Source organism: Ceratina calcarata, unplaced genomic scaffold (assembly GCF_001652005.2).
Source record: "Ceratina calcarata isolate Rehan_Ccalc_2016 unplaced genomic scaffold, ASM165200v1 scaffold301.2, whole genome shotgun sequence".
NCBI lineage: Eukaryota > Metazoa > Arthropoda > Insecta > Hymenoptera > Apidae > Ceratina > Ceratina calcarata.
The window spans coordinates 430,248-446,360 of NW_017152577.1; the positions used below are offsets into that span (position 1 = coordinate 430,248).

Below are 16,113 nucleotides of genomic sequence, written 5' to 3' on the forward strand. Positions count from 1 at the left end.
CTATTGAAGCTAGCGAAGAATTTTTACATGGAAATTGTAGATCTCGTCGTTCTCTACAAGAAAGGTCATATGCAATTTTTCCATATGTCCAACGTTTTGGGAGTTATTGGCCAAAAACGAAAATTTGGAAGAAATTGAAGGGGTATCCCTTGGAAAAATCTCGGAAAAATCGAAAATTTTTTTTTGTTGTTTATTATTAGCAATGTTCTTCCGACGTCTGATTTCTTTTTAAAAAATGCGTTTCTAAAGTGCATAAACTTTTGGGATTGATTGTATAGCCAATACATTCTTAAGGAATTGTTACAGGGTGACGACTAGGAAAGTCCTGCAGTTCTGACGAATTTTCTATAAACGAGTATGCACGAACTTTTGCACGAGTGTTTTGCTTTCTATTTTTTACTTCGGTGTCATCATTCGATTAGCATCATTGGCCCGTGTCCTTCCTATAATTTTGGCCAAGTGAGAAGAGTAGGCATACGGAGGGACGAACGGAGGCACAACGGGCATGCCGTGTTTGTGTAACAATGTCCCCGCGGTATTACTAGAAATAAAAAAACGGGATAGACGTGTCACCAGACGAGTGTAACGCCTCTCATATTTCCATTAAGTAAGGCAAGACACAGCCGGATAACGGGCGTGAGCTACGGCTTTTACCGTGATTAGTGCACGATGAAATGGGAAGGTTCATATGCAGGGAGAGAAAGAGAGAGAGAGAGGGAGAGAGAACTGCGTGCAAACATTCTTGCATATTGCACGCATATAGTATAAATGCGTTTGCGATATTATGCGCGCGCGCGCGTGCCCGGCCATGGGAGATCCCGAAGTCTAGTTCGTTGGTATTGGATCTCGCCCTCGAGGGAGACAGCTTTCCGCTTACGCGAAATGTCTTTTCTTTCGACTATCGTCATCGGGAAAGCACGCGTGCACACATACATGTGATAAATGAAATCCTTCGCCGTTGAATCCATTAAGTCGAAGGTTCGGTTTTGCTCGCGTCGTTAATAACGTTCGTTTGAATGCGCGAGGCGGGGGTTGATACGCGCGGGCGTGGCACCGCGTATTCTCACGCGTAAAACCCTTATCGCCCGGCAGCGTGAGTACTATTATACACGTTTACGAAATAAGAAAAACAGAAATGGGAAAGAAACGATGAGGGATGGAATAAAAAAAAAAGAGGGAGGAGGAAGGAAACGCAACTTCTGAATTTCCGTCAAGGATCGTCGAGACGAGGTTTCGGTGAACGCCTTCTATACGCGCGCGTGTTCTCTCTCTTTCTCTCTGAGTCGCGACACGGTCGTGCTCGCATTATACGGTCTGTCGCGACGAGAAATAGCAGAGACACGAAGGTGGCGGGTCTTCTACATTTACTTCTGTTCCGTAGAATCATTACTACGTCCCGAGCTAAGCCAAGCGTACGGGCAGCTGTTGACGGCAGCCGTTGACGCGTTAAAGGGACGAGGAGATAAGTTTTTTTTCGCGAATTATGAAGGCGTTCATTCATTACGTGTTCTGTAATTGACGACGTTTCCACGGGCAGAGGATGGGGCTAGTATCAACAACGCTCTCTTCCCGTCGAGATCCTATCCACCGGTAGTAATATTATTTTTCCGTTCCCACTGCCCCCGCCCACCCCTTTTTTTTTGTAAAACATCTCGTATCAAAGAGTCTCGCGTTACGATCGGTCGATGAAAAATTCCACGGTAACTAAATTGGCGAGGAAGGGTTGCGCGCGTGCACGATCCGCGCAGCGAACGTAGTCAGGATTCGATTTCGTAATTCATTAGCATAGAATTTCCGGTGAGCTATGCTTTGTTCGTTCGACATTATAATAATTTAGCCGACCGGCGTTGCAATTGCCCACGGACCCTGCACAATTGGCTTCCACCTGATGTGAAATGGATGCAGCTACGGACGGAGTCCATTCGTATCATGCCAAATGCGGCGCAGCTAGTAATTGAATTTCCCTCCCCGTAGAATCTGCTATGCCGTGTGTGGTCAGCGATAAAAAGGCCCGCTTGCATATCGTTCGCCAGAAGGAATTCCGTCTGGCTACTCGAATGGAAACGGTCATTAAAGAGAAGCCCCGCCGCCTTTTCTCTAATCTAACAGCCCTTGATAAATCCCCGCGAATCTTCTCTCATTGCATCTCGCTATTTCTTTAATTAATATATTGTTCTTTCGTCACGTCTTTTGTCATGCAACACGTTTTTAAATAGCGATGTACTTAAGATTGTGAAAAATTATTTAAAAATTGTTGCCATTTCTGTTCGCTCATTTACTCATGTTTAACTTGTATAAAAAATAGCCAGCGTGTATTACATTCTATAGAAATCCTGTAGGCAACAGTATGTTAGTAACGAAAATGTGATCTTGAGACATTGTATCGGTTTCATCGATTCCTCGTACAACGTGTACGGTGGTCTCGAGCGTCGACAGGAGGCTTCCTTCTCGGACACTTTACTCGTTTACAGAGCAGTCATCCCTTTCGTTTTAATCTCTCCCGTATCGTCTCCGGTTACCCCAGCGAGCTTTGGTGTTAAATGAGAGCTGACGAAAACACGTGTAACTTTCAATTGGCTGAGCAGTCACTCGAAGATTCCCAACGGGGTCCGTTAATTGGGTTAAATAAATTCTGGCTCGCATGTGTGCGCGCGGGACCGTGTCTCCGACATTTACTCATGTTTAACTTGTATAAAAAATAGCCAGCGTGTATTACATTCTATAGAAATCCTGTAGGCAACAGTATGTTAGTAACGAAAATGTGATCTTGAGACATTGTATCGGTTTCATCGATTCCTCGTACAACGTGTACGGTGGTCTCGAGCGTCGACAGGAGGCTTCCTTCTCGGACACTTTACTCGTTTACAGAGCAGTCATCCCTTTCGTTTTAATCTCTCCCGTATCGTCTCCGGTTACCCCAGCGAGCTTTGGTGTTAAATGAGAGCTGACGAAAACACGTGTAACTTTCAATTGGCTGAGCAGTCACTCGAAGATTCCCAACGGGGTCCGTTAATTGGGTTAAATAAATTCTGGCTCGCATGTGTGCGCGCGGGACCGTGTCTCCGTGTGCGATACGCCTCGGTGGTAAGACGAACCCCTCTGCTGTTGTTGCAAAGGGTTGAAATTGAATTCGATCAAAGAGCCCGGTGGATATTTATTTACCTAAGTCGGACTTACATTAGATCGACTATAGATCCTCTGCTCGGTGTTCTATAAATATTTAACGACCAGCGTAGGAGGCAACGAGGTATCTAAATTTAATGCAGAACAATGGCGACGAATTATTGCATTCTGAGGGAACAGCGAATAGAAATTTTCAGTAAATTAAATTCTGAGGTTTTAATAAAACACGGAGCCAGAAACAAATGTATATTTCTTGTTGATTATGTTTAATTATTGAATTTAGGAAGAAAACGAGGTCCCATTCGTGTTTGAGTGAATACCCGTCGTATATTCTTTTAATAATAATTAGCAGCGGGCGCGGTGCGTTTATATGCATGAAAAGCGATACGCGGGGAGGAAAACGAACTCGCAATATTGGAGCTAACCGGAGAGCCGAGAACATTTAATTAATATTGTATTTGATGGCATCAAATGAACGGATGGAAACGAAAGCTCCAACGCCTTTGTGTCGCGATGAAAACGTCACGGGTTCACGGTTTTCAACGGGACGGCACTCCTAGCCGGGATTTTTCATATGTTTCGCAGTTGCTAGGTGGCGGCGCCTTTTCCCGTCCGTGAAAACGAACGCGTAATCGATTTCCGCGTGTCGCGATCGACCAGCAATTCGTACACGCCACGTTTCCCCATCCCAGCGATGTCCACGGGGAACGAGAAGATCTTCAAGAAGATGAAGAGGAACACCGAGAAGGACAAGCGGATGGCGCAGCTGGAGAAGGAGATCTCGCGGCTGGAGAACGAGAACAGCAAGCTGAGACGCGACAGTGTCGGTTACGCGAACCGTTTGGCTAATTTCGACGGTCCCACGACGCGATTCAACACCGATTTACCGTCGTTGAATCGCGACACGCAGCCCGTCGCCAATAAACGCGTCACGCACAAGTCCGAGACCAATTCTGGGAACGCGTCAGCGAAATCGAACGACAGCGATGGGACACGTAAAAAGAAACTGCGCAACGGCTCGACGAACAGCGGCAAGAAGAAGACGAAGAAGTGAGGTGAAGATCTTGTTCTCCGTGGACACGCTCGCTAAAATTGCCAGGTAACGAGTAACGCGTATCGACTGATCGAGAGGAGACAGGTTCACGCGATAACCTTTCGGCCGACAAAATTCTCGTAGCCATGCAGGAAGTCTAGTCAAGGAAAATTCTCTATATAGAAGCGACGGGAGGAGGCGATGCCAACGCATCTACAACTGACACCATGTCCGCAGAAACAGATCGTTAGAAAATTCGTCCGCGAAGTGCCCTGTCCGCCGATAAAGTCTAAGAAGAGGAAGGTGGTGCCGTGTATGCCTGCGGAGCGTAAGAGGTCATCGAGGCAGAATGGCAACTCGGGTTGCTGCCAGCCGAAACGCTTGTCCTGCGTGAAGGAGCTCGAGGAGCAAGTGTGCGCTACCCCAAAACGCGCGTCTTGCGTAAAGAATTCCATAGAGGCTATGCGTTCGACGCAGGCAACATGTGCCAAGCAGAAGGAAACCTCCTGTACTAACAATAATAACTACAATAACAACAATAATAGAAGCCGGCAGTCAATAACGTGTCAGAAAGAAAGAAAAGTGAACTGCTGCGTTAAAACGTGTCCGGGAAAGCCTAAGAAGCCATACGGGTGTCCGAGATGCGAGAGTAACCGGATACAGAAGCTGGAATGCGAAGTAGGCTACAATCTTCGTAATATCACCGGTCGCGCGATCTTTTAAATAATACAGAATTCGTTTTATTCGTACGGAATTTGTGAGATCCGGTCTTTCCAATCTAATCTGTCAATCGTTTGGACGGGCTATCTTCGATGGTAAAATACGGGCCGTTCGTAGGTGTACCGATTACGGAAGGAGATCGAGAACATGAAATACGAGCGGCAGGAGGCGGAGACGGCGCTGCAGAAAGCTATTCTCCGCGGGGCGAAAGCTCTCGGCGGTAGATACGGACCGACGATACCGGGATCGATCGAGAAACTTTTGGACAGTTGCAGCGATACCACCTCACGATCGTCGTTGGCGGCATGCGTGGCTAAGAACAACGCGTCATCGGCTATATACCCGTGTCAGGAGCCGAAGAAGAGAAATGAGTTCAATTATTGCGAGGGCTGCGCCCATTAGCAACCGTCGCGAGCCTCGAGCCACGAATTTTCGCACATGCTCGTCGTGCCACCGTCTGTAATAAACTAAACCACCGAACGGCATTGAATATTCAATGATAGGTCGTAATTAATTACTTTCGCGGGTGAATGAAAATAACCCGGGGAATAAAATGTCGCGGTATCGTGTCCTCATACCAGACGGGCTTTCTGGTAATAATTTCCTACGTAACGCGTTAATTAATAAACGGGTAAGAGGGTAGCCGGGGTGGACTCGACGCCGATTTAATTACATGTAACCGTACGTGCCGACATACGCACTAACGGTGCTCCGCTTGCACGACTTCCGGGGCACGTAGACTTATACACGTACATACGTACGCCATCAAAATGGCATCGTTAACACCGATAATCTTCCCTCGAACCACGGGTCTGAGGCCACTTGACTCGCAGGAGAACGGAGCTTAGACGGAAATCTCGTTTCACGAACTGCGAAAATAATTAACGAAATATCAAAGAAACATTTTGTTCTGTGGGAACTGCGGGATCATTAAGAATCCCATGACGGAATCTAGTCCTAACTATTACTAAGACAGGATGTCGCGATAGCTGTTAATTGTAACGGGACACCGCGCCAGGTAATTATTCCCCTCGCTTAATGATACTACGCAACGCAACAATGAAACGTTATATCGTCGATCGTACCGTTGTTTATCTCCAGCGGCGCGGCGCGTATTTTGTTGGCGGTTGATTGCCGATGATGATGGCCGTTGATATTCAATCCATAAATGCGATGATGGACCGTCATTCCCTTTTCCCGATGAACGCGTCGGAAAAATACCGCGATAAATCCGGGATCGGTCATAAAATTTCAACAACCAAACACCGCGGTTCATTGTTTCGACCCTCCGCTCGTTAGCGACGACAAAATCGCGCTAATCTGCTCGACGGGAATCCGCGAATCGATACCGTACAGGGGAATGGAAAAATATGGAAAACGCGCGGGTGCGAACGCGATCGAATAAAAGAATTGTGGAATGATGTTTCGTTAATACGTGGGAAATGAAAACATTCGTTCCAGTGGCGCAACGCGCCGGTGTATAAACCATAAAATTGGCTCTGTATTTGAGCAAACAATCGGGGCGTGGTCGATAAGATCCGTTTTGTGTTAGTTGACCAGAACGCGGGGACCATAAAACCTGTCGCGGCGTGCTCGTGTGCGGAGCCGTATTGTAAATTGATAGCGATAAAATCTACTCATCTCTGGGTTTATTCGGCTCGGCGACCGTACCGTGCCGTACCGCTGCGCGTCGTACCGTGTGCCCGGCTCCGTGGGCATTATGCAGCGAGCACCAGCGAAATGGCAAGATTATTTTAAGGCGTATCTCGCGAGCGATGCGATTTCGCTTGCTTCCACCCAGATCTCCTTCTGCCTCTCGTCTCAGGGTTTTCGCGTTCAAACGGGAGTATAAGTTAGGCCCGTCGTTGACTGGAGAGCAGGTACACACGGCCGGTCGGCAGTCCGGCCGAGGAGGAGGAAAGAAAAGGACCGTGTCTGCTGATGGTTCCTTTGCGATATCGTTCTTGGCAAATATTAGGTAGTTCCGTCGACTGGAACGACGGTCCAATGTTTTCATTTAATATCCTCTGAATGTAGACCGGACCAGCGACTCGGCATTCAGGAAAAAGATTGCGAGAGCCATTTCCCGTGACTAGTGAGCGATGTCGTCTTTGAGATAAAGTACCACGAGCAAGATCTGTATGCATCGCAGACAAGACGCGGCGTACAAGTTAAAGGGGTTGTTACTTCTGCTACTTTTTCATCGGGAATAAAGAGACTCCTCGGCCTCTTATCGTCTCCCGTCCCGCCTCGTTTATTATCGCCGTTATTTAGAACCGTTGAACGGTCCGCGAGCAGCCCGCGCGATACCTCGCCGACGCGCGATAAATTAACAACGATCGTCCGGTTGATATCGCTAATTGAAGTTTATCGCGACTTTATCTATGAGAGGAGCGCGGCTGAAAGTGCGATGAATGGCAGAAACAGAAATTGGACCGACCGGCCGCGCGGCGCCGCCTCGGAAAGCGCGCTAATTCAGATCAAATGCCATGAATTCCACGGCGCGAAAGCATCAAAGCTAAAACACGATTCGCCGTGTTCCGAGCATTGAACACGTGTCGCGATAAACGCGTGATAACCGCGATTAAAGACGGGAGAATACGCGTAGATATGTACGCGGTTACCGCACGGTGTAATAAAAACCGAATCAGTTCCTCGTTATTGAATGATCAAATGGATTCGACGAGACTGAAAGTCCTGGGCTCGATGAAACGTGAGCTCGTTGAAATACGTACTCCGAGAATAATAATAACGTCTAAGGGAAAGAGGATGAGCCCGGGCTTGTAATAATTCCTGTTTTCTCTTTTACGATAAAACTTTTACAATCGCCGCGCCGGCCGTTCACTTCAAAGCGAAACCTCGCCAAGGAGGGTGGCTTCTCCCGATCGTCGACTGAGGAGGCAAAGAGCGAAGCCCGGAGCCCGTTAATAGTTCATTATTAAAGCAAAAGAGCCAGACAAGTGGATAGATCGATTACGACTCGGTTATTATAAAGTATATCCAATCTGACAGATAATCGGATGTAAACCAATGGAATGCGAAACGGGGATAATAAGCCTATTTCCATATCTCGGTCAAAACTTTCAACGCTTCGTAATCTTAATAAGGAAACGCTCGCTCTTAGATAGCATTTGTGGATTAAGGAGGATTTAAAACAAAACGTTCATGATATCAGTTAAGAAATACGATTTAAAGAGAAACCTTCTGTAATCTATTGAGTTTTGTATATTTCTTATATTTTTGGACATCAGATTTAGTGCTTTATTTTCTGCAGTGGTATAGAAAATAATATGAAGAACGATTGATAAATCTTTATACATAATAGTTATTGTTGTAACGGGAAATATAAAAATATGAGACAGCGGTCAAGGGTCGTTCCACGTCGGATTAGCGCAAAGTGAAATATCGTCTGAGTATACAGATCTGTGTCGCTGTACTTTTAAATTTAAGCGATAATCATTCCTTTCGGTATGGAGAGGTATTACACCTGTCGCGAGCTTCATTGTCATGCTGCTCGTATTTCCCTCAGCACAGGCCAGGCCAGCCGGTAGATTATGGTCGACGGCACAGCAATTCTTGCGGCCTGACATGGTGTAATATTTCAACGCCGCCTTGACAATATTTTTCACCGAGCCACCTCTTGGTGGTGGGTAGGTACATCACGAGAGTAGGAAATATCAGCGAATGACTGCGGCCTCGTGCGGTTGTTCCGACATGATTGCTGGAAGATCGCGATAGCGTCACGTGGCCGCGTTCAACTTCCTTTTCGCGATGCGAAACTTCCAACGTCCGCGTTAACCTTTGATACGTCCGTGGAAAAAATTTCGATCGGCACCGTTATCGCACGGGCGTTCCTTCCGTGCTCCAACAGTCGGGCTCCTCGAAACTGCGGATTCATTTATCATTATTTCCAGAGGAAATATCACCGTCGAACGGTACTCGGAAAAAGCCGCCTATGATCCGCAATCATGAGACAGGAAATACAGTATTGGAGACACGCTGACCTACTACGTAAAGGAAAATCGTATCCATTTGTAATATACCCTTTCGTCATCGTTGCGTATCATTATGATCGCCATTCCATATAAATCGCGTGTAATTATAATAATATTACAAAAATTTTATAACACATTATGTAGTAAATCATTAATTGTCCGATAAGATTTTTTTATCAAATCAGTTAATCTTCAAATGATAATTCTAATTGATAAATTCTGTTTCTCTTATAATATTTTGCATATTGCAATGGTGACACGGAACGGTGATACGATACGAGTATATGGTACAAATGGATACGCACTTTAAGAATCGCAAGTTTACAGTCGTAACGACCGGTGTCCCCGATTGTGCCGCGCGCAGGGAGATGCGTTCTTTCAGGTTCCGCTAAAGAACGGCGACCCTTGCGAGAACGGAAAAGCCATCAGCGCTGATAAATAAAATGTTAGCGCTGCACCGTCGCACCGACTGTCTGCTTCCGCGTATTCTTATTAAACGCGCCTGTATACGTACGTACGTATATACGTACGGTTGAACCCTGCTTTTCGCCTGGGGTGCGTCAGGGGCTGCGTGGACGATGTGGCTCGGTGAAGTACGCACACGTATATCTATACGTATCCCAGCCACCCTGAGACCCTCTCCTTCCTCTGCCATTGCCGCTACCAGCGGAACGCGTGCACTCCAACCAAACAAAAGCGACCTGTGCCACCCTTCCACCCTCATCCGGTAGCTATACAGCTCTTATGTAATACTCCGATTTACTTCTACCTGTGCCAGGACCGATCGAGCTCGCACGAGATCCCGTAAACGCGTAATCTCCGAGTCAAGAGTCGGAAAATTAGCAAAACCTACGATGTGATCGATTTTCCTCGGTACCGCTGGATCGTGATTTCTGGTAGAACGACTCGTTTCCAAGTGACACATTTTCCGTAGCGGTCTAGACGTTTGTATTAAACTACAAATGGAAAGAATACCGCCGCCGGTGTTTATTGTCTGATGTATGTATCTTCCGCGTTTCTTTAACGCATCGCGGCTCGTCTTCGCGATTCGACAAGAAAGCGACGACTTTTCTTGCACGAGCAAAAGTCTCAGGATTGAAAGAGCCTCACAATAGCGAAGTCGGCGCTCTTGTTAGTCTGGGAAGATGTTCGCGTTTCACAGCGACTCCCCTTTCGACGCGCGTCGTCACGTAAAACAACCCGCGGAAGCCTTTCTCCTTTTCCAAGGAATCGCGGCGTCGACTCATCGTTTACGCCTTCAATAATCCGGCGAACGATGAAACATCAATGACCCGGCTCGTGTAGCAGTGTTTCTCCTTCCGCCTCATCATACCCGGCGGACGAGAGACAAAGACGTCTGTCCGCATTCACCCCTCAATATAAACGGTCGTTTACTGGGGCAAAAACGAGCCACCGTCCGTAATTATTGTCCCCCTTTGGGACCGTCGCGAAACACGTCGGGATCAGAACGGGGGAATAGAAATTATCATCATTAAGACTGGAAGTGCGCAGGTATTCGTTGTCAAAAGGCTGTTTCTCAGAATAGAAATAACCATGACACAGCTTCGGTAATTATTATGTTATCGTCGGTACACAGTTTTTTTATCAACATTTCGCTGCACATAAAACAATTCTTATTATCAGTGTCGTATTAATCATAATGATCCTTTATTTGGTTTACATTTACTGTCTTGACTCACTCATCACTTTGTATGACGTTTATACTATAGTTTGTCTTCTTTTTTTATTGCACATTTACTTTCTTTTCCCTCTTTGGTTCTCAAGCCATTTTTCTATCTTTTCATCAATCTTTCCACTTACTACGTCGTCCAATCTAACTCCTCCTTCCGTTTTCCTACAGTCTCTGACTAGATGTTCATCATAAGTTCTTTTCTTATATTTTTCCCAATATTTGTTCCCTCTTCCCCTAGTCTAACTTATCCTATTAATTGTTGATTATGGAATTACCCTAATATATTCGTATCTTGGATTACAATTCGATTTTTCTGTCGTTTCATTTGTCGTTGAACGTCAAAATCTATTTCTGCGATCTTCTTTAATACATTTTTTCTCTCATCCCTCATTAAGTTGACATCTAATTGGCTGCACTGGTTCTTTTTGAAATATTCCTCCCTTTCCTTGGTGCTTTCAGCCTGCGTCACTCCTTTTTCTTTTTCTCCCAGGCAGAGTCTTACGAGTCTCTCGACCTCTCTTCGAATTTCCATGCCCTCTGTACTTTTATACTTATCATTTTCCTTTCGTTTCCTCCAGCATTAATAAAATACTTTTCGCTGGGAATATTAGGAGAATAAAGTGTCGTACGATTTACCATCAGAGATTCAGTCATTATTTTTGACAGCGACCCGATTGCCACCGACTACGGCTACATTAAATTCTCTAGGAGGATTTATGTTTCCATTCAATTCCAATTAAGTGTTCAGGGGCAGGATAAAAACGACTCCTCTCGGCCGAGGTCACTGTCGACGAAACAATTTTATCTTCGCGACGAGTTTCGTATACGGAGTGTCGCGCGGCGTAAACCAACCGGGATGACAACTGGACAATCTCCGTAACGAAACTCGTTTAAACACGCCGTGACTGGATGTACGAACGCGTGAATATAACCATATGCAATGCAGATGGGGGCACGGTTGAATCATGTGACATAGGATCGAAGCTTCAGGCTGTTCAGTAGATTCTCGATTCTTACGCAGCATAAAACATTTATAGTACGAATTTAATATATTTTAGATGAACATTTAAATATTAAAATTCAGCTTCTAATATTCTGGATAATTTATAATTTCCTTGTAAATGTATAAAATGAAAAAGAACCGAACGAACCCTCAGGAAAAAAGAACGTAAAAATGTGACCTTCCTCTCCCGACTGTGTCTTTTAATCAGCGATTTTAATTGATTCGCTCTCTCAGGCGTTAACGAATGTTCACGTAATTTACACGCCAATTATAATATAAGTCGTATGCGATAAAGTCGGAGGCAGCGTTTCAAATTCTCCTATCTTCTTTCCAGTCCTTTTAACGCTGAGGAATTTTTTACGCACCGAGGAAAACGCGATGAAGTGTCGGTCGTAAACCGGGGCAAATGATCGTAAGCTATAGTAAAAGATGGCAGCGGCGGTGCAATACCAGCTTTGTCGTTATTTATACCTTGGCTCGTCTCGCCTGGGCTGGCAAAGAGAGAGAAGGTAACGTAACCCGGTGTCGCCTGTTCGTTTTCAATCGCGTTTATGAAGAACTACTGTTTTTATTCGTATCGCATTGTTATTGATAAAGATGGGCCGAAAATCGATTACGTAGGCGTGCAACGAGAGGCGCGAGTGCAGCGTACGCGCTGGGTCTGACTCATGGAAAGAGAAACAATGGACGAGGGAAGGAGTGCGATTCGCGGTCGTAGAAAGGAGAATAAAGGTGCCAGGTGATGTGATATATGGGATCGATTTGAATCCGGCGTTTAAGCCGCGAGCCATAATTCAATCTCAATCGTTTTCTCCTCCGCTCCTTTCATCCTTCGTCTAGCCTCTCGCTCCTGCGTGGCATCCCCCGAGGGTACGTTCGATACTCCATATAACGCGTACTCGCGTACATCCGAGCTACTCTCAGCTATATAGTCGCCCAATCGTCGACTTCGAGTCTCGTTCACACCGCCTTTGTCTTTAATGACAGAGATACCGCGGTTTATCACCTACGCGAGATCAACAGATCCTGTTCCTCGCTGCGAGATACCCCGCGATATGATCGAACGATCGCTCGACGGATACCTGCAATTTTAGATTCTGTCCGCGAAGGAAACGCGAGAAGCGGAAAAGTGAAAATTAATTTAGAATTCGCGTAAGAGGAACGGGGGAGAGGGTTAGCGATAAGATGCTCGTTTGGAGACGCGTTACACGCTCGGCGAGGCTCGGTGTCGCACACGCGTCCCCTTTTATGCGGGAATGTACGTGTAAGAACGCATGTCGAGTCGTCTGGCTTGGGGGACGAGATCTGACGGCGTCGAGAGGAGGGTAGTCTGTCAGGGTCGCGGAATAAGGTAATTAATATTAATGCAGATGACGTACATCCGAAATTACACAGATTCGAATCCTCTTAACAAAAACGAAAAGAAACCGCCTTCGCAGATACGTTCACCGCATCTTTTCGGGGAATATAAACCAGCGTATTAAGGTCACATGTTACCAAGTTGAATAACTGGTTTCCTTTATATTTATTATTAAAAGAAGCGAGCGCAGTCGCGAGGTTTTTTTATTAAATTAGCCGGTCTCACGTACGCTTCACACGTAGAGATCTGATTCACTGATCTCCTAATAAGCTGGAAAGGCAGGATGCCAACCGAAAGAGAACAGTCTTTATCCCCTCCGTGATCAGGCTACTAAAGAATGAAACGTTCTGTTTGTAGGACATGCCGTCGCATCCAAGGACAATGCACAGGGTAAGTGAGTACTTAACCGATTCACTGTGCTATTTACGCCGATCGGAGGTCCGACGGGGATCCGACTATTCTAAGGGATGTCGGGTCCGAGAAAGAGAGGAGAGAGAGAAAAGAAAAGGATGACTCGGCTGAGCGTGGAAGAGGGAAAAAGAATGACTGGATTCAGCCTGGAAGAGAGCGAAGGAAGGAAGAGAACCAGAAAGGGACATGGGGTCCCGTGTACGGTTCGCAGAAGAAGACGAGGAGGCGGAGAGGGGGGAGCAATATCGGTGCGGGAACAGCGCGGGCAGTACACGCGCAGCCGCCGAGACGCGCGCATCCCGTGTGCATTCGCGCTCTTCCGAAAGACGCAGGAGGAGCCCGCGAAATCTCGATTAATCGTGGCACTGTGCAACGTGCCTCGCGACCGTGTAGTGATCATCCCTGTACGCGACGTCCTCTCCGAAGTTCGACACCGGATACGAATCACAGTCGTTCCGAATGCACGGGGCAGTATGACGCGAGGAACGATCCGCGAGAGCGGTCGAAGCAACGTGAAGGTGGTGTCTTGGCGCACTTCACGTTCAAACTCGAGCGCGATAATCGCAATCGCGGACCGCGAGGTGATCGCGTAGGACGGTATCAGAATCGTGTCGCGTCGTCTCGTGGACGGTCGAGACACACGTCGCGCGTGTGGCATAATCGGTTTTCGTTCGTTGTGAAAGGTAAACGGTGGAGAGAGAGAGAGAGAGGACGAAGACGAGGAAGTGACCGCGCCGCATTCTTTTGAAGGACGTTCAGTGTGCCGCTCGACGTCGCGTCGGTGAATTCTCGGTGCTACTCGCGCCGTGTCGTCTTTTCGTCGCGAATCCCTCCTTTAACCACGTGCTTCATTCGTCCGTGTTCACTGGGGAGAGAGAAAAGAAAGAGCCGTCGTCGTTCCGAGTGAATATACGCGAGTGTCACCAGGCGAGTACTCGTCGGTTTCGGGAAGGTCGCCCGGTGGAGTTTCGTGGAACCGCGAATTCGAGAATACGTATATAGCCAGTGGAACCGGTTGTCGTATCGTGGGAGCCGCGAGTAAAAGGGTTTTAGTCTTGATCGGAGCGAAAAATCGGGAGGGAATTTACGTGCGTGCGTGAATCTCCGTGAGCGTTTTCGTCCGTGTCGATTTCGCGATGTCGTGGATAGGGGCGCAACGGGATTTTTACGGTTGTGTATAAATTGTGAACCTTATAAACAAATGTCGAGTATTGAAAAAACGGAGCTGGAGGAGAAGGAGATGGAACACTGGAGCGAGGCATTTCTCTCCGTCGAGTAGCTGAATCGTCCGCCGGCAATTGGTAAGTCCTCTTACTCTAATTTAACTGCATCACCTTTATAGTATTTCCATTATCATTAAAACTACAGAAATCGTCGAACAAATAAGGGTTTTAAAAAGAAATTATATCGGTACTTCTCGTATTAATTCTTGAAACTATTATTCATTCTAAAGTTTTATTAAACTGTACAATAGTTCTTAGAAATCGTGAGCCAGTTTTAATTTGCTCATTGATAACTTAATATTATCTTCAATCATTTCTCACACCTTACACTGTTATTATATATCGTATTACATCCGGATGGTAACGTGAAGAACATCTAATTTGGAAACGTATTCGTTTCCACGTACAATTTTTATTACGTATTATTAACGTAATTATAACGTCGCAGTATAATGAAAACATCGAATGTAAGTGAAACGACCTCTTGTTATTACGTGACCGATCGGGTTTATAAATTGTCCTCTAAAAAATGTTTTGATTTCCCGAGAACTAGCCGGTGTACGTGACCATTCAAGGTGACTTTATTATACTATTTCAAAGGTATTTCATTCATAATTGCGACTAATTTTAATATGAATGAAATCATTAAAGAAAAACATTTTTCATATTAATTTAATGGATGAAATGAAATTGCTTATATTGATTCGGCCAATTCAATACGGGATTTAGTGAATAAGATATTTATTGAGTGGTATACTTGCGGCACTTGGCACTTCTTTGAAAGTGCGGCCACTCGAGCATCCGCTCTTCTTCTGCATGCTTTACTATCTTCATACACGCTTGTCTTTCTTCTTACACCACTACTCTCTCTCTCTCTCTCTCTCTCTCTTTCACCCTATTCATCGGTCGTTGTTTTTTCTTCTCGGAAGGGACTCGCCGGGAGTAGCGAGAATTAATGTCGAGTACACAAGGGATTTCGAATCAGTAGCTATTTCCGCTATTGTCGCGGCGCCGTGCATGCTCCGGACCCCTTCGCATCGTCCTCTCCTCGTCCTCCGTTATCTCGAACGCGATTTTTACTCGGAGATACGTACATACATCGAGAACAATGCTGTCGGGGTGGGTGGCTAATATCCAAGGATGTAATTATTCGACGATACAGACTAACAGAACGAACCGGTACACCCAGTGGGAACTGAAAAAAGAAGTGCCGGGGGAAATCCGCTCAAAGAATATCTCGACGTAAATACATACTGTGAATTGTCGCACTTCCGGGAAGGTTTCATACTGTAAATTCAACAAAATTTCGTCGCGAGATTCGAGAATTCTTCTATTGATAAATCTCAAAACAAATTGCATTTATTATTAAGGATGTATAGGCTGTACACTTAAACAATGCTAGCATGTTGAATTTGTTATTATAGATTCCTAATGCAATTAAAAAGCTACCTGCAGAATTTTAAATAAATTCATGGGTTTTTTGATTAATTATAGGGATTTGAAATTTGTATGTACTCTTATAGTAATCAGCAGTAACCCAAAGAAAATTTTT

General features: G+C 45.8%; 1 protein-coding gene across 3 annotated transcripts in view; it reads left to right on the plus strand.

The window, feature by feature from the left end:
• LOC108624168 (kinesin-like protein CG14535) overlaps positions 1-16,113 on the plus strand; it is a 265,820-nt gene that overhangs the window by 3,731 nt on the left and 245,976 nt on the right. For all 3 annotated transcript variants that reach the window (XR_003389064.1, XM_018023280.2, XM_026812899.1), the window contains exon 2: positions 13,285-14,639. The gene's annotated coding sequence lies outside the window, so the exon portion shown is untranslated. The remainder of the gene's footprint in view (positions 1-13,284; positions 14,640-16,113) is intronic.